Source organism: Mycteria americana, chromosome 16 (assembly GCF_035582795.1).
Source record: "Mycteria americana isolate JAX WOST 10 ecotype Jacksonville Zoo and Gardens chromosome 16, USCA_MyAme_1.0, whole genome shotgun sequence".
Taxonomy (NCBI): domain Eukaryota; kingdom Metazoa; phylum Chordata; class Aves; order Ciconiiformes; family Ciconiidae; genus Mycteria; species Mycteria americana.
This window is the reverse complement of record NC_134380.1, coordinates 886,370-910,726: the sequence shown is the minus strand read 5'-3', so window position 1 is coordinate 910,726 and position 24,357 is coordinate 886,370. Positions and strand designations below refer to the sequence as shown.

Genomic DNA, 24,357 nt, shown 5'->3' with positions numbered 1-24,357 from the left:
TCTACTATGACAATTACACGTTAACCTAAGCATTGAATTACCTGTTCCCTTATTAATTCCTGATGTGCTATTTCCTCATTATATAGGCCCGTGTTGCAGAGCTGGAAGAGGAGACCATGAGTGAGAAAGGAACGCAGGCAAAAGCAGAGAAGCATTGTGATGAGCTGGCTAATGAACTTGAGGAAATCAGTGAAAGACATGAAGAGGCTGGAGGAGCCACCACCGCTCAAACTGAACTTAACAAGAAGCGTGAGGCAGAATTCCAGAAGATGCGTCGTGACCTCGAAGAGGCCACACTGCAGCACGAAGCCACGGCTGCCGCCCTGCGGAAGAAGCACGCTGACAGCACAGCCAAGCTTGGGGAGCAGATTGACAACCTGCAACGAGTGAAGCAGAAGCTGGAGAAGGAGAAGAGTGAGCTGAAGATGGAGACTGATGACTTGGCCAGTAGTACAGAGACAATTACTAAGTCCAAGGTGTTTCTTTATAAGTGAAATACTTGAACTGGCAATAGTTCTGTCTGGTGGGAATTTAATGCAATACAAACATGTATACACAGATTCCACTTTCTTACTCTCTTTCAGGCTAATCTGGAAAAAATGTAGTGCACCCTGGAAGACCAGATGAGGGATATGAAAGCCAAATTTGAGGAAAACCAGAGAAATATGAATGAGATGGTGATACAAAAAGCTCAGCTCCAGGCAGAGTCCGGTAAGGAAGGCACAAAGATCTGCTGAGGGGATATTTTTTCCCTTCAGTAGCAGAGACACCCTCTAACACGTACCATGAGTGAGACCTACTTGTTTCCAAAGTGCGTGTTCTACTTCCAGACTCATTGGTACAGGCACAGACAACATTAGAAATAAATCAAAGGAAATGAGTTAATGAGTGACACTTTAAAGTTCATGTGCCAACTGCAAGCATTATTTGCTTGGGTATATAATTCCTGGAATGATGTGACATAGCTTGCTGATTCCATGCAGGGGGACTGGGAATTTGGGACAGTCCCAAATGATTTGAGCAACATGTTAGAACTGCACTTTCTCCTCCCAGAGTGCACATGTTCACTGCGTGTACAGTATCTGTGTGTGTGCTACCCTTGTGAAGCTTGTTACTGCTCCCACGCGGACTTCTTGGAACAGCGTGAGTGATGAGTGTGAATGCTCCTTGGTCTGGTTGACTGCAAGGTCAGACATCTCAAATTAAAATGCCACTGAATTGGCTTAAACTAACCTTCTGAATTTTAGGGATTTTACACAATAGCAGATCAGGGAGTGCTGGCATATACTGTTCTAGCAGCTGAGCCATAGGGCTACACCTGCCGTGAGAACTCTTTTTATGTGAATTTATATGAATTTGTGTGTACAAGCTCTATAGGCACATCTGTATGTGGATGGAGATATAGTTACAAGGAAACAGCAGACCAAAGAGGGCATAGCATGTGAAAGTCTCCCAAAATCTGGTAATCTCTGGAGGCTAGCGGTCCTGATGAATCCACAAGAAATGCCAAACTCAGAACACCAAGACCTGCCAAATTAGCCCAAGGCCACTGGCAAACCCCAGCATCAACAACTGGTTGTATAGCTGGGACCACATCCAAGAGGGTGGTGGCTGCCGTATGCAAAGGCTACAGGATTATACGTACCATGTGATGAAAACAGGAGCCCCTGAGAGTCCTTCTGACCATGCACTGGCCTGTCAGTATGATCCTCTGCTTCTGAGCAAAGAACTGGTGCTGGCCTTCCAGGTGTTGCACCCTACTAGGAAGATATGGGTGAATGTGTGTGTGTGAGTGAGCTGTGAAGAAATATGTGAATGTGCTGCGTTCAAAGTTGCCTGGCATTAATAATAACAGCTCAAGGCTAGTAACTGTAGCAATTTAATTAATAAAAGGTGTTTAATGCAGTATTGAAACTGCAGTATTTCCTGCAGTATTGAAACCAGTAAAGTGTGTAATGTATTTAAATATTTATCTTTTCAAAATCCTATTTAAGAACTTTTCAAATGAGAATTGTGAATTTCCATTGAAAATTGGTGCTATATCCTCCTGTGCAAGGACAGTGAAGCTCAGCCGGGCAATACGGCTGGTGTATCATGGCACCCAACCTGCTAATAATTTTTGATGCATAGGATCAAACCAAAATCTTAACACTTAAAAAAATCATTTGGAGTTAAAATAGAAGGAAAACTTCTCCACTTGCTTGTGAAAATGAAAAAAATTAGATCATTTGTATTCTGTTTGAATCAAACAGAAACAGAGCATTACAATGAATTATACGCACACATATATACATATATATTTTTATAGATATATAAAATTTCTAATGACATTATTTTATTCTCACATTTTTCAATTTAGATTTTTTCAGGTATTTTGCTGCCAGAGCAACGTGTTGAATTTTACATTATTTGTAAGTAATGTCACTCAATATTTCACCAAAATGCTTAATTTGGTAGTGTAGGAATCAAGTGTTTGAGAGCAAAATATATCCTAGCTTTGTCTTAAATAACATAGATGGTTTTAAACTGTTTTCTGCCTTGTAACACTAGGCAGTCAGGCTATTGTGGCAATAACAGGGCATGCACTAAGGCACAGCACGCAGACTCCATTACCCTCCACGTGTTATGCAGAGAAGCCTTTCAGCTGTGCCATGCCCTGCTTCCAAGCTTTGTTGTGGCTCCTGCTCTACCCCACGGCACCTGGGTGTCAGTGAAGGTCACAGTAATGACCATGCTGTGGGATAGAGTGTTAACCCTTTCTGTTGTTCCAAGCTCCACGTGTGCAGCAAGGCAGATTTTTTCCCATCCTTTTTCCTACTATTTCCTACCATGTTTCTGCCACTACCATGTCACAGAAAAAAATGAAGCAGGAAATGCAGTGGCAGGAATGGCCAGCAGGAACCAGGAATAAATCCTCAGATGGTGCACAGCATGCACTGTTCTTTCACATTCTTCCAGTTTCTTGTGTCATCTCCCCTTCAAGGTGGCCATGATAGCAGAAGAGCTGAAGAAAGAGTAGAACACCACATGGAGAGGATGAAGAAGAACCTGGACCAGATGTTGAAGGATCTACAGCACCGTCTGGATGAGGCCGAACAGTTGGTACTGAAGGGAGGCCAGAAACAACTCTTGAAGATGGAGGCCAGGGTGGGTACCAGCACTGAACATGGGTGTCAAAGATACCTTTCTTCTCTGAGTTCTGTGCAAGGGCTCAAGCCAATTGTTGATTGATTCACCAGATCCGAGAGCTAGAAGTTGAGCTGGAAGAAGAATGTAAACAGTCTGTAGAGGCTATGAAAAACATCCGCAAATATGAACAGCATGCAAAGAGCTTACTTTCCAGGTGGGTATAAACAGAAAGCAATTCTCCTGATGTTTTGTCACCCAAGGACATATAATTGCACATTCTCTTTCCACAGAATGAAGAACACAGGAAGAACATGATGAGGTTACAAGATCATGTAGATAAACTGCAGATGCAAATCAACTCCTACAAAAGACAAGCTGAGGAAGCTGTGAGTCACTAAACTGAAGCAAATACTTATTTACTGTTTTCTAGGACTGTCAGTATAAAAATTGGCTCTGTGCCCCAGCGTGTTGCCAGGTGGTTTTTAGTTCCTTTTGTTTTGCCGTTTCAGGATGAACAAGCCAATACTAATCTACCCAAATTCTGAAAAGCACAGCATAAGCTAGAAGAGGCTGAGGAAAGGGCAGATATTGCTAAGAGTCAAGTAAACAAGCTCGGAGCTAAAACCCAAGAAGTCCCTTCTACAGAGGTAAGCCTTTATTGCAGGAGGCAGGTGTGCCGTTTGTACCATTTGCTCAAGCAAGTCATGCAGTAGATTTGTGCCTTGCCAGAGGGTATAGCCATCCTTCAGAAAGGACAGTTCTGGAAGGAAGGGACTTTGAAGAAAGGCTGAGAGAGTTGGGGTTGTTCAGCCTGAAGAGGAGAAGGCTCTGAGGAGACCTTTTTCTGGCCTTTCAGTATAAAAAGGGCGCTTATAATAAAGACAGAGGAAGACTTTTTACCAGGACCTGTAGTGACAGGACAATGGTTTTAAACTGAAAGAGGGTAGGTTTAGGTTGGACATAAGAAATATTTTACGATGAGGGTGGTGAGACAGTGGAACAGGTTGCCCAGAGAAGTTGTGGATGCCCCATCATTGGAAGTGTTCAAGCTCAGGTTGGACAGGGCTTTGAGCAACCTGATGTAGTGAAAGATGTCCCTGTCCATGGCAGGGGTTTTGGACTAGATGATCTTTCAAGGTCCCTTCCAGCCCAAACCATTCTGTGATGTTATGATTCTATGACTCTGTCATTTCAGGCTCTGGTGCCAAGCGTGAGCCTTCTGGCTAGTTTCATCGCATTCATTTCAGATTTGAGAAAGTGCCTCATAAAGCGAAAGTAATGAGAGCCAACCTAACTCTGAACATTCCTGAAACAACCTTCCTGTGAGCCTTAGGCAGAATTAATGTTCTGATTGAGAAATACACAGCAGCACTGTGTCCTTAGCTGAGCTTCCTGGGCAGTTGTCTATCTCCAACCCAAGACTATTTGGTACAAGATCTAGAGCCTATTTTTCCTAGTGTGATCTGAGCAGGTGTAACACTTTTTGACTGCACTAGTGTAGCTCAGTTTGTGGTTGGTGGTAAAATACCCTCAGTCCACGTTTTGGAAAAATTACTAGTGCCTAGAGCATGTATCCAGGAAATGGAGAACCTTGGCTCCAGACTGCATTCTGCTTACCCACAGCATCCTCTTACTCATACAGCATTTTGACTCTAGAAGAGATGCTATGGAGAACATGCTTTCTCCTGAAGGCTCTGGCCTGAGACTCAACAATGTTGGTTCTGCCAGAGGCTGGTGTGCAACTTTCAGCGAGTCACTTAATGCCATGCTCCAGTAAAAGGCTTTTACTCAGTGCTTGTCAGGGTATCTTGCTGACACCCCAGGGGAAGCACTTGGAAGGCTGAGTCCAGGTTCTTGAGCAAAGTCTCTAGACATGAGATTACCTTATAGAGGGAATGCTGAATCACTAATTGAATTGAAAGCACAGACAGGGGCAAGATTTCAGATATCTCCTATTGGGTATCCCCAGGTAAAGGCAGGTTGAACATGCTGACTACGGGCAACTCTCTGCAATATGCTATAGTTTTAGATCCTGCTTTGAGGTGCCTGATCCTGTGCAGTATATACGGAGCCTGGGCACCTGGCACGAGTTCTGGATTCTGCTCTGGGAGGCCTAAAAATTAAGCATTGTAATGCCTAAGTCTTTTAATGGATCCAATGGATCAATACATCCTTTTACTCCCTTCCATGCTTTACATTAATTTTTGGAAATGCTGGGATACTCCTTGTCCCAGAGGATGGGGGTGTGGGTAGTTTAAGCACTGCAACAGTAAAGTAGCACTTCAGAAAAGCCAACAGATATGTTTCTCCATTTCAACCCATCAGTCCGACAGCATGACATTTGATGATGTGTGGTCTTAAGTGTTACAGACACTGCTACATTGACGTGGGTTGCACTTGCACATCCTAGCTGGATGGTGCATTGGGACAGATGATTTTAGGGACCAAAAGGCTCATTTTGACATGGGTAGGCTAAACAAAACCTTTCTAGGTGGTGTTAGGAAACCTAGTGAAAAATGAGCTTCCTCTGGGATAACCAGAACTTACACAAAGTATCTTTGCAGCTGTGGATTTGCAGTAGCTAGAGCTACACTGGTAGGAAGTATTCTTCCATTTGCTTATGGACATAAACATTTTCTGTCACTCTGCTGCTGTACCAGTGTCAATAAAGTAGATATCTGCAACTTCAGATGCTCCAAATGTTGATGTTCAGATAAGAGTAATTTTCTTTCTAAGTTAAGCATAGTAAAAACTGTGGGTTCAAGTCTTATTGTGGCTATGATCATGTTTGAGCAATTTTGTCCTGACCTTAAAATCTAGGTGTTTGACAGGCTTCCTCCATTCCTTCTGCTTGAAAGCAGATATCCTGACCTTGTTAAATGAAGCTGAGAATAAACTACTGTATGAACAGATGTGGTATGTCAAACAGGTGGTATGCAATGCGAACAAAATTACAGCATTCATGTTTCGTTTCACTGCTGTATCTCTGCATGGGAGAACAAGACTGATCCAGCCTGTGAGCCACAGCCATTTGTGTGCATTACAAATCAAGTATTTCTAATTTCCTTGTAGTCAAGCCTCAGTTCAGAAAGTTGGCCCGCTTCTGAGCTATCCAGTTTGCAGCTCTGAGCAGATGAGGACGTGAACTTAGGTGTCTCACATACTTGTTACATTGGAAATAGCTATCAAATCATCTGTAATGTTAGCAGCAAAATCTGAGTAGCTGCTTGAAGCTTATCTCCCCAGTGGCACTAGGCACCATAATTCTGCTTGGTGTTTCCCAAAGAGAAGTACGTGTTCAGCTACTTTGTGGTATACGTGTGGTATAGTTGAAACTGCAGGATCTCGGATAGTGAGAAAACCCAGATACTTTGGCACTGGTGAAGACTGCTGAGGAGACATACCTGGCAGCACAGTAAGGGCTAGAGAGTGAATGCGATACCTTTGTGCAGACATCTCAGTGCTCTGAGAAGATGAATTAGTCTGTGCACAGCACTAGATGCTGGGTCAAATAAGATGCTGACACTGTTGGGAAGTTCCAGCTGACTACTTCATGTCTGTGTGCCTAGAAAAGGTATATCCAAATGGGTCTCACTTTATCTGGCTCCAGGACACAGCCACACCAGTGCTCAGGAAGCAGCCTGGCCTGCTTCTGCTGTCAGTAAGAAGGATGGGAGAGGAGAAACCCAAGATGTTCTGTCACTCCTGTCTGAAAAAGTGATGGGTGTCACGTCTTTCTGAGTTTTCAACTACAAAGAGGTTAGTAAAACCAACAGATACCTGTCCCTCCTATGACACCTTTGAAGGTTTCACCATGGCTCCCTATTAGACGCCCAATTTTTTCCATTACTCCTCATCCAGTGCACTCATGCTCCTTGGCAATGAGTCAGGATGGCCCTACCATCATGGTCAATGTCTCTGCCTAATCCTTGCTGGTCCAGCATTACCTATGTACGGGCTGCTCCTGTTGGATGGCAGACCTGTTTCTTCCGTTACCACAGAATAATCAGGAGCCTTAATCACTTGGCTTCCACCACACCAGGTCAACAGTTTACTCATTTGTAGCACTGCACTGTACCTCTTTGCACTGAGATCCTACCTGCAGACACATCTGGCCCACCTGACCTGGGATTTGTACTTCAGTGTGCAGAAAGGGAGGTAGAGCTGTGCTATAGATGGGACCCACTGCTGAACACAACCTTGCCCAAACGAACAGTCCCCTGTTGCAGCCTGTTAGTACATTACTTCCTTGCATCAGCTAACCTGGAGTTTCACATCTCTAGTTCAGGCTGCATGAACTATAAATGGTTTCTCAGTTTGAGAGCAAAAACCTTGAGAGTTCAGTGTCAGAGGTACCACCTAGGAACCCCTACAGAAACTAAAGTGGTGTGGCATGGCTTCCCAGGTTGGCAAAGACATTGTCATGCCTGCAGAGCACAGCAGAGCCAATGAATAGAGCAGTCCATCAATCCATCATTGCTTGGACTCCAGAAGATCGAAGGCCTCTAACATTTCTCTTTTTTTTCATATATTACAGAATGGTTGAGGTTGGAAGGGGTCTCTAGGGGTCATTGGGTCCAAGCCTCCTCCCCCCGCCATCACTCCCCTCTGGCCTCCAGTGGAAACACAATGTACACACACTGTAGAAAGTCTCTGATTTTTCGTTTGTTCTAGAAAAAGCTGATAGCAATGTATTTTCTAGCACACATGTTTCTCTCGTCACTGACAGTTCTCCCTGCCACCTGGGCCCTTCTGTTATTCACAAACACAAGCTCAGTTTGTTTGAGCTCTTTAGCTTTGAGTTTGAGCTCTTTGAGTTTAGCTTTAGTTTGAGCTCTTTAGCCTGCTCTCTAGGATGGGACTTACAGGACCCTGCCCATTGTTTCTTCCTTTATGTGGCTCCCAATGAACTTGTGCTCACCAACTGGATTGACTGGTGCTGCAAGGTGGGCTCCCAAAGTGTGGGAGTAGGTCTCAGAATTGTTGGGACAACGTCTGCAGTGCTTCCATGTGTTTTCTAGGCTCTGACTTCACAACTCTCTGGTGGGATATGCAGTTTCTTGTAGCTTCACGCAGTAGCTTAGTAGTGCCACAAAGAGGAGTCTCTCAGGGGTTCCTCGCTAAATCTAGATCTGGTTATTGCTGCTGGAGTTGTTAGAGTGTACCACACGCATCCCTTTCTAGGTAGTTTCATCCACTGGTGAAATTTTCTTTTTTTTTCAGTTGCAAGATTTAGAGCATCTGATATTGGGGTAGGAGGTCTCTCAGTTACTCACAATTTCCTTGGCATCCTTTAATAGCTGGGGCATTACAGGATTGCAGGTGAGATAATGAAAGTTGGGCATCTCGTTTTTATCTCCTGCATTCAGCCACATCTTCTTGTGTCCTTTCTCAAATCCACACTCTGATGAGTTGCCATGTTTCTGAGTTAGCAAGTCTATGCAAACACCACACTTGTACAAGGGAATGAGGCTGTGAATCCATCCCTTCCCACCTTTTGTTACCGAATACAGGCTTGTACATGCATGTGGAGATATGGAGGGCCCTTGCTACCACATACTGGTATCCAAAAAAGTGAGTGTACTGTCTTTCATATACGAAATGCAGTTTAAAATAGATGGGGATTTTTGGAACAGTGAACACATTCAGCATATGCAGCTTCTGAGTGGGTTTAGTCTACAAGTCTAGTTTGGAAATGAGATCTCATTTTGATGGTTCAAACTATGAGTCTACCCTCATACCCAGATACTTCTCTGAACCCACTGGGACAATCATGTTTAGTGCTTTGATTCCTATTCTCAAATCTTCACAGCTGTTCATCATGAATGAGTCCAATGCAAAGGTGCTGTAAAGCCTGTGGCACTTCCTTGCTTGTGTCCTCAAACCAGAGAGCTTGCAGACCAACTCTGCTGTCATCAGTTAAGTCATTCATTCTATCCCAAGGCCTGGGAAGCAGATCATCTGCAAATACCAGTGCAGGGACTCTGTTTTGCTCAGATTATTAACTATTGCCCTCAGATTCCTGGTCTGAGATAAACAGAACTATTGCCAGGTTGAGCAGGGTTTGGGGTTACCGATTTCTCCTCCTACCTTGTTCTCCAGAGGTCTGTGAACTACTGCCCTAGTTACAGATGGGTTTTCACATTTCCTTAGGAGTGTTTGATAATGATCTTATGGGCAACAGCCCAAGCTTTCCTATCACTCTGCCCAAAAAATAACCTCATAAGATACTGTGTTGATGAGCTGGAAGATCTTCAGCTTGTCTGAGAAATGTGGAACTTTGATAAACCTTTTCAGTCAGTCTATCCCTTAGTTTTCATAAAAACTGTCCCCACACCATGGTCCTTTCAAAAGGGACCTCCATTCACTGTTATGGGCCTGTGATTTTGGGGAATCAGAATCGAATGCTAGTTTTTCACACCAGCTGGGACAGATCTGGATGTGTTGCTCTTTTGCTCTCCCAAGGAATGACTTCTGCTTCAGGTCCTGCTGCCTGGAAGCAGCACTTTCCCAGGGGACTGCCTGCATCTTGTTCTCCGCGGCTCACTGCACACTGCTGTGCTTCAGGATGCAATCCAAAGTCCTCCTTTGCTCTTAGGTCATGTCACAGAGCCTAGCCCACAGTGTCAGATGGCTGGTTGTACAGTACAGTAATCTGCTTCATAGACCTGTAGAAAAACAGCTGTAATTTGCTTAGGAGTGGCTGTGCAAAACAACGGGAAATTACTAACTGCTAGGAAAAGTCTAGCAACCCTAATCAGGGGACTGTCATTAATCATTCCAGAGTATCCAGGCATCAGCTTGGATATGTCATATAAGCCTTCCAGCCCGCTTTTCTGCTTTTGGTACTAAGTTTGCTGACTGCTCTTGCCGCAGCTACGCAGTCCCTGGCTGCCTGAAACTCTTTCCCACCTGCTCAAGCACAGTGGGCAGAGCACAGCAGCCCCGGCAGTCCCTGAGGAATGGGACTCTGCAGGGATGTGGCTTTAGCAGGATGATCACTACCTTCACCCCACCTGCTCCTTTTTGTTGGCAGTGGAGCTCTCTCCCATTTCAAAAATGGAGTTCACTTTCTTTTGGTTTAATGCTTTGGCTCTGACTCACGATGAGGTTGGCTGAATGGCAAGTTGGGGAGCCTGGCTTTCCCGCCTGGTAGCCTTGAGTCCCCAGGTTGACTGTATCTGGAGACCATGGTGCCTGCATTGGCATAAAATGCCATGTGTGTAGATCGGTCTGGCTAGTTTGGAGTTGAGGATCCTTGAGAGCATGACTACAGAACAGGGCTTGCTGGTAGCAATGTAGCTCTGTGGAAAGCCTGTGGTCCACATTGCGTACTGCCAGTTTCATGCAATAAGAATAAAACAAATTGAAAGAAATGCATGGCCATGGTCACAAAGCTTCACAGCTGGAGTTACTGCAAGGAAGCTTAGCCCATGCTGAGCCGTGATGGTTCAGGGCAGCACAAATGGGAGCACTCCGCTGCTGGAGAGCCTCAGAGGAGCACGCAGCCCTGTCTGACATCCCCATCATACAGCCTGCCACACCAGGGAGAAGGTTTTAAGATCCTGGTTGAGTCTTCACCTGGCAAGGCTGCTCTGTAGGAACCTGAGCCTCATCACATGGCACCAAGATGGGGGGGTAAAGCCTTTCTCTTTATCATCAGCCTGATCTTTAGGTGAGCAGCTGAGGAGGGGCTGTTCACACTGCCCATACCCAGTTGTACTGTCTTGTGATAGACGCAAGGGGATGCCCAACTAGCATAGCGGTGCCTGGCAAATCCAGACTGCTGGGGGTTTTGTAGGAGGAGTCAGTTTAACTTATTAGGCTACTGGAAAAATAACTTGCCCATGAATGAATAGTTGTGCCTCTGGTCTGCCAGCTGAACCAACTGAGTCTTCATTTGCAGGAGTGCTGGACATGCCTGGGAATGGCTCAGGAGGCTGGAACTGTGCCACGGGGCCTTCTTCCAAGAGCTAGCGCCAGATCCATCCCCTAAGGGTGTGGGATTGCATTTAGTGGCAGCACTTTATAAGCTACTTAATACACATTCAATCCTCTAACCACTTGTTCCTGCCTGCTAACACTGCTGCTGTGCATCAGTCCAGCTGCATGTGGAGGCCCGAGGGAGACTGACTTGGCCAGTTGATCCAGCTGGAAAACTTTCTGGAAGAGTGTTTTGTTTTTTTTTTTCCCCAGAGAGCTTAATGTGCAGATCCAGTTTTCACAAAGCAATGAAAATGAAACAGAAATAAAAAAATAAATGAGACATAAAAATAAATTGGAATGAAAGAAATCGATACCAGAACAAGAAAGGGAATGTTAAAAGGATGGGAATAAGTTGGGGAGGGGATTTGCGATGGCTTGGAAGAGGAAAAGGGGCCTTTCAAACATCCATGATGCCAAAGAACCACTCAGAGATAGAGAGCTTCAGGTGGCAAGAGGTGAATACCCTCCTGGCTGCAAAGGATTTGTGTTTCACTTGCACGCAGTTACACACCCTCTGGTATCTCTCTAGCTCTCAAGGATGTGGTCGAAAATAAAGCAGGCAGCCGCATGCCCTAAGCTCAGGGACAGGTGCACACCCTCAGGCAGGGCTTGCCGTAAGCACGGCTGGGCAGTGCTGATGGGACTGAGGCCTGGCCTTGCATCCCTGGCAAAGTCATAGCTCCCTCCTGGCCCCCGCCTCCTGGGCTCTGAGGTGCCACCAAATCGCCCATCAGCCTTCACAAGAGTCATTCCCAGAGGAGGAGACAAGACCACAGAGAGCTTTGGAGGTTGCCCCCGCCAGGAGGATCAGCTCGTCATTTGTCTCCCTTCATCCTCAGTGTCAAAAGCTCAAAATAGCCCCGCTCTCGCAAGACTCCTGCACGGGGTCATGCCTGCTTGTGTAGATGATACGCTTCCACTAATAGCGCTTGAAGACATTCCTCAGCGGGTAGGTTGCCTTCTATATATCAGCGCAACGTGTTGCCATGTAGGAGCTGGACAAGTGTGTTGTGTCCTAAGGTGGCAGATGCTATTCTTACCCCAGAGAGACTTGCTCAGGCTCAGCTCCTTTCTCAGCTGAAATGTTAAAAATCAGAAGCAGGCCTGAGTGTTGCACTCCCTGTTAAGAGTATAAATCAAGAGTGGCCCTTTTGAAGTCTGTGCAATGATGCTGTGCCAACCCAGTGCCTGGGTGCTCACCATGCCCTCCCGGGACATGCTGTCCCATGGGGAACACAGCAGCTGCCCCGGTACTTCCAGCGGTCAGTTGGGGCTCAGTTTGGGGTGGATGGGGTGTCACTTCTCTTGTAAACCAACAAATTAAAGCAATGCCCAGGGACCTGAAAGCCCATTTTTTTTTGCTGATCAGCAAGAGGCCCCAGTCCATGAATCCTTTCCCTGGTGAGGAAGACAGAGGCAGGGCTTGCTCCAAGCTTGCTCCAGAACCAGCAGCATTGCAGAAAGCCATGTCCCTTCTCTCAGCCAAGTGGAGCAAGAGCAGCCCATGAACATGTTCAGATCAAATACAGAGCTGGGGCCCCAGTGCATTAAGTGTGATGTGAGCAGCTGAACTTGCCTTCATGCGACTCTTGTTGCAGAAAAAATTAATAAGCTGGTAAGCAAGAGAGGGTGGAAGGAAGAGTAACCACAGTGCTGAGGTAGGGTTGAAATTGTGCTGGGGAGTGCAGGGAGGAGTCTGGGAGGAGCAACGTGAGATGGATGTGTGTGAGGAAAAGGGATAAGTGATAAGATGGTAGAGGATGTGGGGGTGGAAGAAATGACAACTCGGCATCAGGTTTGGGGAAGAAAAGTCAGGAGAAATCTGAGGGGAAGCTGCTGGGAAACACTACAATGATAATCTGCAAATGACAATCATCTAACTTGTAGCCCACCTCGAGAGAGCTTTGTAAAGCTTAATTTTAGTTTTGAAGAAATAATTTATTTAATCTTTAAAGTGGTATGTTGTTTCATTACTATTGCGCATGGCACATGGCTTATCACTCATGCCTGTGCACCATGCTGTGGGGAGCTGGCTGTGCTGCAGAGAAGAAAGCATCCTCAGGCAGCATTTCCCAAAATCAGGAGCACAAGCTGTATTGGGAGGAGGCAGTGAAAAGCCATACCTTCCTAGAGGGTTGAAGACTTCAGGGACTACTGGCAGTCCCCAGCTGGAGTCTGGAAGCCTCCAAATATGGCCAGACCTCATGTGCCCCAGCCTGCTCCCCAGGCAGGGAAGGCAGCCCAGGGTGGGGTCCACCAGCCCCAGGAGCTGCTGCTCGCTCTGGCAGGGGGTAAGTGGAAGAGGACAGTGCAGAGTGGCCCAAGTTTTGAGCTGCTGCTCTGGCCCACCCCATGGGGACCTAGCTTGTCACTCTGTGTCAGCCGAGCCTGTGGCTACCACCCATGCGTATGTTTTTTGAAGAATCTTCCAAGAAAAAAAACCCAAAACAACCCAGAAGTGGAGGAGGAGATGGGAACAGAAGCTAAGCATCTCTGAGTGGTGCTAGCCACTCCTGCCCGTCTTGGGAGGAGGGGGTAGATATGTGACAGGGAAAGGAATGAATTAGCAGTTCTGAGCCAGGGGAGGATGCATGCAGGAGGAGCAGAGGCTGGGAAAAAATCCCCACTGACAGCCACTGCTATAAAGCCTGCTGGATTATCAGGAACAAAGTGGGACACTGATGTGAGGAAGATGAATTACTCACTGCTTTATGGAGAATGAGGGTCATTTTGCATTGACACTCTATCTGCGGAGTGAGGCTGCCTGTCACCTGATAAGGGCTTGTGAAAAGACCTTGAGAAAAACATCAGTCCTTAGTGGCCATAAATGAACATCTCTGAGAGAAAGTTTAAAATAGATGCAGCTGATGGGCTCATATAGAGCTGCTGTCCCATATGGATGGCCAGGGATCTCCTGAGCTCAAATGCAGCATTCCAGTAATAGTGGAGCAAGTGGTTGAAAACATTCGCCTTCAGAAACTCTTTGTCAGTAAAGTCAAATTAAGCAGTTCACACTGTAAGCTTCTGTCAGGAGCCCCCAGAGAGGAGGAATCATCTGAGCCTTGCTGTTAGGGTCTCACGACTGTGGTCTTACAGGCCCTGCCTCCCCCCACTTACATTAGCTAATGTAAGAAGCAGACAGCAGTGTGCGATCATGGGATGAGTCTGCTGTGAGACCCTGCGAGGCACCCTGCAAGATACTGTCCACCTGGAGGCACTTCTCAGGGAGCAGCAGTAACTTTGAGGGACCTGAGGGACTGATTTGGAAAGAAGGCAACATACACCTGTGTTGCTCAGCAAAGCAGTGATGGAGTGAAGTTGGCGCTGCATCTTGAGCTGCAGAAGATTTAACATATATTTTCTCAGGCCACGGTCCTGATTGAGATGTAAAACACCCTGGCTACTGGCTGGCTGGTGGCACATGGCTGTCATTGTCTCCTGCTGGAGCTGTTCTGCTTTACAGAACTGATTTGCCCTTCAGGGGAAGCAGGGACTTGTACCCTTCTCTCAGCATCTCAGGTGGATGCAGAGAGCAATTAAGGAAACATTTAGGCTGACGGCTAAGGAAATCTGTCTGCCAACATAAAATAATGAAGCTGTTGACAAATTTCCTGAGGATGCAAAAGGAACTTTTCTGCAACATAAAAAGTTAGTTAGAAAATGTCACTAGAAAATTCTGCTACGTATCCTGTTGGTAACTTCACTGCAGTGACTCTGGCACTCAGAAAATCCTATGGTAATCCAGTGGGCTGTCTTAACCTTGAAAAGTCTAATGCTTAAAGTGAACAGGTTTATACAAATTCCATACCAGTATATTTCCATTTACAGCACTGAAATCTGCCCAAAAGTGGGATTTGTGCATCTGTCACAGATAAGTGTCAGCCTAGGAAGATACCACCTCATTGCTCTCTTTTTTAGGATACAGTTGTTGCTAGTGCTAATATTATGCACCTAATCCTGATTTTCCTTCCCTCCCCTTCCCTCCCCCTTTTGCCACTTGCTCTCTTTTTTCTTTGTCTTACCCAGAGGCGTCTTAGCCTGCCCACCCCACTCCCCTGCTCTGTAACAGGAGCTCCTCAGCTGCTTTGGTGGGTGATAGAAAGGGCATCCTGAATGTCACCTCCTCGGCCAGCTCTTCCGCTGATGTTTGCTGGGAACATGAGGAGTCTGAGTAACGGCACAACTCTGATACTCAGTGAAGAGCTGCTCACCCCCAAATAAAAGTTTGCTGCTTTACCGGTCTCGCCACTGCTCTGTTAGCTGGGCTCTGCCGCTCTCGAGTCTCACTCACTGTCATTTTGCTGAAAGCCACTAAGAAAGATGTCATCCTTGTAAGGCAGACTGTATAATCATCAGTCGTAAAAACCCTTTATACAGATGAAACAGAACATCAACTTCTCTGTCCATATGATGACTCTGAGCCACACATAGACCAAACCCTACAGAAATTCAGCCTCTGAAAGGAGGACCAGGAATAGGAGATAGGAAAGCTACCATAACAGTGAATAGTTGTCTCCCAACGTCAAGTCAGTGCTCACTGGTGGCCACAAAAGGCAAACAGAGTATCAGGAATTATCAGGATCAACTGAAAACAAAACAGAAATCATTGTAGCAGGCCCACAAACCACCTGCTATCTGCAGTTTTGGCCCGTGGAATTAGGAAGGGTGCTTGTTTTCAGCTGGGAGATGGATGCACAGCTGCTGTTTCATATCCTCTCAAATGGGCTGAGGTTAAGTTTCATATAGCAGCTGGAAAAGCAAATTATTTGGGAGTAAAATTCTCTGAAGACCTGGGGAAAGGGAAGAAAGGGAGTAAACCAAAACCCTACTGTTTAAGAAAAGCCTGTTGTAGTTAGCACTGTTCAGAAGCAGAGGATAATAATCACATAATGATCACAGCAAAATGGCTTTGCCTATGCCAGAGCTCTGCAAGGCCAGATTACCACTGCAGGAAGGCATACTGGAGCAGTGGGTAGTGCTAAATACTGCTCCCAGAAACCGCAGCCCCAGCTTTTCCCCATCTATCCCACCAGCTGCAAGCCTGGAAAGTCAGCGATCTTCCTACACTTATCTGTTCAAGCTCAGCCACTTCCACCTCCTTCTGCAGGAACAGGCTGGTCCCAATGCCTGGCATCGAAATTGCTAAAAACCCCCTTTTCGCAAGTGCTGTTTATCAGATAATGGGTAGCAATGCAAGGGAGAAGATAGCTTGAAACAGCATCAGACTGTCTTTAGTTAGGAAGCATCCTAGTGCTGTAGCACCTATCAGAGGGAGGTTTGTCAAACAAAAGAAAGTGAAATGTGTTTGTTCGGAATGGGTTTGCTGTGCAATCAGTTTGTTTCATACTAGTGACTAGGCAGGATGTTCTTCCTCTGGAGATTTTGAGGGAATATATGCTAATTCCTCTGAAAATAAGTAACAGATGCAGCAGATTGACAAAAATCTTTGAATTTCTCAACACCAGGTCGTATTTAGTCATTATAAATGAGAGGAACCTAACTTCAGAAGCATGCCAAAGCAAAGCTGCTTGTCACCAAGTCTGCCCCTGTGTGACGTAGTGTTTAGAGACAGTCGGTAACACGTCAAACATTGATGTGTATATAAACACTGAACAGATGTGTATAAATTCTGTGTTATGGAATACTTCCAGTGTTTTATGAGGGTCTGGAGACCAGTCATCCCGCAAGCTGACTAGGTTGAGGCAGGGCAGAGTAATCACCAATAATGACCTACCACATGCAGGGTTGACTTCATTTCACCTTAGCTCTGATGTGTGCTCAGAGGAGCAGCACATCTGTGCAGACATTCCCAGTCTCTCCTGTGGCCCTGAGCACCTCCCAGTTCCTGGTCAGGGCATCAGGGACCCCAGTCACCTGAGGAGGAGCAGCTGAAGTGACCTGTCCCCAAGCACAGGAGACACTGCTATCTGAGTAGGTACCTGAGCCTGTTCTCCAGGCCATTGCCCCACAGGAGGAGGTTTCCTACTGGAGCAGAAGCTGAGCAGCTCTGAGCTCTTTCCAGCCTCCCAGGGCTCCCTAACAGGGTGTGCAAGGGGATCCCCGTTAAAGGGGATGTCTGCTGTATCCCGTGAGCATTACAGGCTCCATGCAGGGGAACAAGTAGTTCACTGAGACCTGAGAAGGCCAAAGGCTTCTTAGGCTTCATATAGAGATAGTAGGAACATGCTCATGCTTCTGTCTCCCATTATTGGCAGTGACACAGAAAATACATTGCTGTTTTCAGTATGGTTTCCCATGTGTGCCTTCTTTGGTTTTGCTCCAGTCACATGACAATTTTCACCAGCTTGAGGTGGTTTGTGCTCTAGAAGGCTTCACCACATGGGTGGGACGTTGTGTGGAGGGTGGGTATCTGGGGAGATTGAGATGATGAGAAATGTCTCAGGTGTGAGAGTCTACATGTTCCTTTGATCTCACCCAGTACAGCCATTCACAGAATCACACAGCATCACAGAATGGGTTGGAAGGGACCTTTAAAGATCATCTAGTCCAACCCCCCTGCCATTGGCAGGGACAACATGTAATCTCATTTCCTTCAATGTTATGTTATGGTCAGAAATAACACACGGTGCTGATGTTAGCTGCTGTTCACTGTATCATAAACATATTTTCTGACAAATGGTACCTAGTGACTCAGAATGAAAAAGGTTTGTACCAGACCCCTAAATTCCTGTAACAGGGGTGGGGAAATGCTTACCAGCATACAATTACCACTGTGAATGTGTCCAGCCTGTGATAACAAGAGGACCCTCCTGTACTCTGCCTGCCCTGCTGCTCCTCACCTGGTGGAACTTCTTTCTGATGTGATGGAAGCACATTGCTTCCCCAGTGAGCTCCACAGTTCTCTGACTCTGCCTGCATGTCACGCTGTTTTTGAAGGACTGAAAGCTACTGAAGCCTACTGCTGCTGAGGATGTTTCCAGATGACAGACTTGAGAAGCAGCATTCTGGAATTGGTGTTCTGGAGGGATATGCTTTGACAAGTTGCATGGAATTAACTGTCTCCAACAATGCAGTGAGATCAAAGATTCATGCCCAGTGGTCCACTTGAGAAAAGCTGTTTTTCAGGACTCCAGGAAAATTTCTGTTTCTTAGCACAAGACGTGAAGCTGCAGATACCTTCTCTGTATAGCTTTGAGCAATTGTCTACTTTGGATGGATAGAAGGAACCTCTACATTAAAGCCACAGAATTGCTGTTGCAAAGGAACATCTGGAGGTCTTTAGTTCAGCCTCCACTTCAAGCAGATCTATTGGCAATGTTGGTCAGATCAGTCATAGCTTTGATTAGCCAAGCGTTTCGGACAGAGGCTCCACAACCTCTCTGGGTAGCCTGTGCCATTTCTGCATTACCTAATAGTCAATAATGTTCCTAATGTCCAACCGGAGACTTTCAAGCAACACTTTGTAGCCATTGCCCCTTGTTACATTGTCTGCTACTCATGAAAAAAGCTTGGCACGTTGTCTGTGTCACTGCCCCTTGTGTACATTAGCACTTTTTTCCTCAGACTAAACATGCCCTCCAGCTCTTCATAGCACCAGTTTTCTAGACCCTTGCCCATCTTGCTAGCCTTCTGCTGGACCCCCTTCCATTAGTTCACATCCCTTTTGAACTGGGGAGCCTAAAACTGGCAAACCATTTCAGATGAGGACTCACTAGTGTCAAGCAAAAGGGATAATAGCTTCCTACAATCAGCTGACCACACTTCTAACACCACGTGGTACTTGGTTCGTCCTGTTTGCAGTGAGAGCACTCATATTCATATCCACCATAACCCCAAAGTCCTTCCTCTTGGAGGGCAGTCTGTTCTAGTTAGGGGAGCAGAGGGCCTGAGCGTAATTCCCAGGGTGAAAGACTGGGGATCACCGGACTGCAGTAAAAGATTCCTTTTCCTACTGCAAAATCTCCTGCCATACAGGTACATTCTCATGTTTCCAGTTCATGAGCTTGATGACCCTGAACACACGTGAGAGGGAGGTTCCCACTAGCCCAACATACAGCAGTCTGTAGGCACTTCCCCTCTCCAGTCTGGCTGTGCTGCCTAGCTAAAAAATGCCTTCTTGCTCCCTGTCTCAGCTAACCACAGGGATCAGGAGAAGAAAATACACATCTTAAGGGCTGGCAGAAAGGGAGGCAGCTGCCTGATCTCTGTCTCAAGAAGGATCTATTTTCAGCACAACTGAATCCTTTCTCCTCCATGGGGAATGTGCGCCTTGCCGACACCACATTGCTGTGCAGGACACTCTGTATCCAGAGATGGATTTCAGTCCGCCTCTTCTCTTTTAACTGTGCTGTGGTTTGCTTCTGGTCCCAGTGGAGTCCAGCCCTGCAGAGATGGAAATAGGATTGACAGAAAATTAACGGCTGGCGGGAAATGTTGCATTCTTCTTTTTGCACTGAGGCACTTGCACTTCTTTCAACAGATCCCTTCCTGGACAGATTTCTCCTTGGCTGTGCCTGGATCCAGGAAACAGGGCAGAGTTTCCCCTGATGTAACTTAATGGGATCTACAGAGTTAAACTACAGTGATATCTGGATCACCTACTTCAGATTGGAGACTGCTGCTTTGTAAGAAGCTTTGTAAGAAGCCGCTATGCCAGTGTCATATAAGTGATACCTGGGTGGGATACGTGAGCTTTATAAATTAAAACAAATCCAAAGGAGATGCTCAGTAGCTTAGAATCCTTTTCAGGGATGCTTGTGCCAGCTGACCAAACACTTTGCTTTTCTTTTTGTGAGCTTTATGTCATACACTAAACCACTGAATGCTGGGTTATTCTCCCAACCTTTTCTTGCACTTTATCCTGCCTTCTCTTCCAGCCTCCACAAACTTAGTCCAGTTGTCAGGTGTCTTTCCCCTATAGACATTCACTGAGAGTTCATATACTACCTGTGTTCACAAAACATGCTGTTACAGCTGCCGTTGCTTTAGCTTATAATTTCCTTCAAAAAAATATTTTAAAAACATCTACTGAAAACACTGAATGAGAAGTTATTGTTTTCCATGTTTTATTTAGTTAATGCAAAAAGGGAAAAAAGGAGACGGATCCAAATTTGTAGCTTTCCAGTGAAAGTAGTCAATGTTTTAACATTTTATCTTGTTGTTCTGACTGTCTGAAAGAGTTTTTCTAATGCTGGTTCTTCCAGAGGAGTTGCTAGAATAGCCTTGATATTCAGTTTGAATGACACTAGACTGTTTGATGCTGAGTTCAGTCAGGCCCCTTCACCCCTGCTGGTCTAAGCCACCAGGATTATTTTTGTATTACGGTGCAGCTGACAGAAAAGTAAGCAGACACACTTGGTGTCATCTGTATATGCTGCTTCCTGGTGGAGGTAGTATTATTTAATGTAAACGGTATAAGTTTTAGCTGAACTCAGTATGGAAATTGTTCTTAGTATGAGGGCCACATCTCCATATACAACATTCTGGAGAATTTTGCTAGACTTCAGTAATCCTTCAGACGAATGATTAATACCAAGCACATTTCAGGGATTTCACTCTAAGATACAAAGCAAAGCCCACGTACCCTTAGCCACATTATGCCAACTTTGGGATTTATACTGGAACTGAGGTACTAATACAGAGCTATTAATGTAGACATAGGTCAATACTTCTGGTGGGCACAGAAATTCAAATTAGGGATCCACAGTAACAATAGTTTCTTCTTCTCTGAACTTAAGTCAGCATATATATTCACACTGTGGTTTTGCATATGCCCACAGAAACCTTTGGCCAAAGTAGGACCTCCTCCAACACTTGATGCAGGGTTAGGTGGGACAGTATGTCCTGCAGCCCCTCTACACCCTGGGCAATCAGGCAGCATTCCCAGTCTTCCTTGTAGGATGTGACTGTCTGCAGTTTTCTGAGTTCTCTTGTGTAAATCCTGTATCATTCCTCTGCACACAAGGTTGCTTTCCCTCCTAAGGAGGTGACCACAGACATAGCATGCCTGGACTGTCAGAGCCCAAGGTCTGCAGTCTCAGACCAAGGAGAATAGATTGGCAGAAAGTTTCTTCCCTGTTGACTCTGTGGACAGGGAACCTGCTCCTTCCCATTTCAGTGGAATAGCTCTATAGCTGCCATTTCTTTGTGTCAAGGAATGTGGTGATTCTTTCTGGTGATAGGAAATGATCAGATTCACACCTTCAAGATAACAATGCTAGTTCTTCTACTGAATGGGGTCACAAGCTCCTACCCCTCAACCTTCAGGATGCCTATTTCCACATGGCTGTTATGGCCCCATATTGAAAACAGCTTCAGTCAGAGTGAGCCAGAACCACTATTAGAACTGGATCCTGCTGTTTGGTAGTCCTACCATCTGGATTCTCCTCCAAGGATCAAGCAGAGACTAGCTTCAGTGAACTGGATAGCCCGATATTTGGGATAGTGAAGGCCAAGTCCCTGAAGTAGATGGCAAATGGTTTGGTCTGTAAGCCAGCATGTGTATTCTTGCCTCCATGGACATTATATTGAACCTACAGGCATCTCACCCTGTTTGTATGCAAAGCAAGGAGTTTACTGGGGGAATGTATAGGTGCCTATGCACTTTAGTTGCTTTGCTTTAATGTCACAAAGGATCTTTAGCTGGAAGTCCACACATGATTAGTTAACTCAGTTAGCAATACTGGTAAACATGGCAGTAAGACTCGAAGTCTTTGTGATTCTGCGATTGCTAGGGCCCATTTAACATAAAGTGTTTTCTATGTTAAGGATAGTGTGCAACTGGGTACTTGTTAGGCAAAACCCAGAGGTCAATACTGGGTCCAATAGTGCAAAGGAAGTGCAAAGCCCTGCACTTGGGGAGGAACAGCCCCATGCACCAGTATATGCTGGGTGCTGACCAGCTGGAAAGCAGCTTTGCAAAAAAGGACCCGGGGGTCCTGGTGGACACCAACTTGAACATGAGCCAGCAATGTGCCCTTGCCACAAAGAAGGTGAATGGTGTCCTGGGCTGCATTAGGAAGCGTGTTGCCAGCAGGTTGAGGGTGGTGATCCTTCCCCTTGACTCAGGACTGGTGAGGCCACACCCGGAGTGCTGTGTCCAGTTCTGGCCTCCCCAGTATAACAGAGATATAGAGCTACTGGAGGGAGTCCAGCAAAGGGCCTCTACGATGACTGAGGGACTGGAGCATCTCTCCTAGGAGGAAAGGCTGAGAGAGCCAGGGCTGTTCAGCCTGGAGAAGAGAAGGCTCAGGGGGGATCTTATCAATGTATATAAATACCTGAGGGGAGGGTGCAAAGAGGACAGAGCCTGGCTCTTTTCAGGGGAGCCCAGTGACAAGACAAGAGGCAATGGGTACAAACTGACACCCAGGAGGTTCCCTCTGAACATCAGGAAACGCTTTTTCACTGTGAGGGTGACTGAGCACTGGCACAGGTTTTCTGGAGCCATTGTGAAGTCTCCATCCTTGGAGATATTCAAAAGCCATCTGGATAAAAGCCTCTCCTTCATTGCTATGCCCTGCTTCACAACCTTTTTCTGAGATTTGGACCACTTTCAAAAAAAGACTTTAGGTTTCTAACACTGGCTTATGGGGACCTACTGACACTAAGTTCAATCCCCAAAGCACTGCTGAGTGACTGTCCACACCTGGAGACACTTCAACTCACTGGCCACTTCCCTTTCAAACTAGACCTTCCCTCAGCTGGCTGCATGCCCAGAGCTGCCTGGCCATGTGCCTGTTACACAGCTGGGTCCACATCCTAGACAACACAACAGCAAAACCCCAGAACAGCATTACTGAGAAGATTGGTTTAAAGATTTTCAGTCCCCAACCTGAGGGGAGAAAACCCCCAGCTCTCACGCCGTGGGAGAGGCCTCAGGCATCCCTTTGCTCTTCTTGCATGGTCTTCTTAACGCTGGGCTCTGAGCTGCCAAGACCTTTCTGTCCCCTCCTTGGTCAGAACCGATAGCCACTGGGCTGCTGGACACCACGCGGCACCTCAGCACCTTAAGGACTCAGCTGCAAGAGCCCCGCAGAGCAATGCCTGCTGGCCCCATGCTGGCGAGCACAGTTACGCTCTGGGTCCCGCTGGAGGTAGGTGCCCCCACCAGCACCCCTTGGTGCCTACTCCCCAGAGAGGCAGAACTTCAGATGCACCCCTGCGCTCACCGTTTCCCACTGGCTGGCTGTGGGCTCCTCCTGGGCAGGGTGCAGGGTGTTTCCATCAGCCTCCCCATGCCCTGAGCATGGAGCTCAGCCGTGAGCTCTGGGTTTGGGCTCCAAAACATGTGGACACTGCAGTGCTGCAGCCCTCCTTAGAATGGGCTTTACAAGCACAGGACATTGCCTGATGCTGGATATTACATCAGATCCATGCACCATTTTTCTAACTTTGCCCACGTGTTATCCACTGAGCTCTTTTAATAACCAAAATACCAATGATCAGGAGAAGAATGTGTTTAAATCTGACAGGATTTAAAGCAGCTCACATGACAGTGCCCTCTTCCTAAAACTATGTCAGTCTCTCTCCAGGACTACCAGCAAATTCCCCTTCCCCCCACTCTATCAGCATTCTACAGGCATGCCTGCCACCCCCAGTGCTCTGGTAAAGGTATCACTGTGTTTTTTTGAACTGTGCAAATGTGTAAGTGTGCAAGATATTTGTGATGAAATAGAAGTGCTGGACTGAGGATGTATCGGGTGCAGAGCATCTGGGACTGCATGCTGAGTGTTTGTGTGTATGTCCAATTATTTGTATAGGTTTGGCTGACTAGAGGATTTTTCTGTCAGTTGTAGGTAGGAAAAAAACATGTGGGGGTCATTCCTAAATCAGAGTTATCTTTCCTAGGGTTATAGCATGGGCACACCTGGATAAGCTAAGAAGTTGCCAGCAAAAGAAGGGAGCATCTCTTGCTCACTGGCACTGACCTGCAGAGGAGAAGTCTCAGCAGGTATAACTCCTCCCATAGAACAAGGTGGTGCACGGGGTCACAACAACATTTCTTGGAGAAGCTCCCACTTATTTGCAATCTGAAGTGTGTACAGAGAGGCACACATGCACGTGCCTCTCTGTGTGTGAGCGTGTGCGCGCGCGCTCTTCCTTATATCCCTGAAGCTGCCTCACATCTCTGTCAGAGGCACCAGCCTAAAAGCCCAGGTAGACCTCAGCCTCTCACTGCTGTGGTGTTTGGCTGGCCATCCTGCTGTGCCTGTAACCCTCGTGAACTGTTACACATCTGCACTTCTGCTTTCAGGATTTTACCATCACAACTGCCAAAAG

The 24,357-nt window shown here is 46.4% G+C and overlaps 1 protein-coding gene and 1 pseudogene across 1 annotated transcript in view; both read left to right on the top strand.

Moving 5' to 3' along the window:
• Positions 1-13,665, top strand: part of TMEM220 (transmembrane protein 220) — a 51,269-nt gene extending 37,604 nt beyond the window's left edge. Inside the window, exon 3 of the transcript XR_012778141.1 lies at positions 13,655-13,665. The gene's annotated coding sequence lies outside the window, so the exon portion shown is untranslated. The remainder of the gene's footprint in view (positions 1-13,654) is intronic.
• Positions 1-20,026, top strand: part of LOC142417959 (uncharacterized) — a 29,076-nt pseudogene extending 9,050 nt beyond the window's left edge.
• Positions 20,027-24,357: the final 4,331 nt, after the last annotated feature.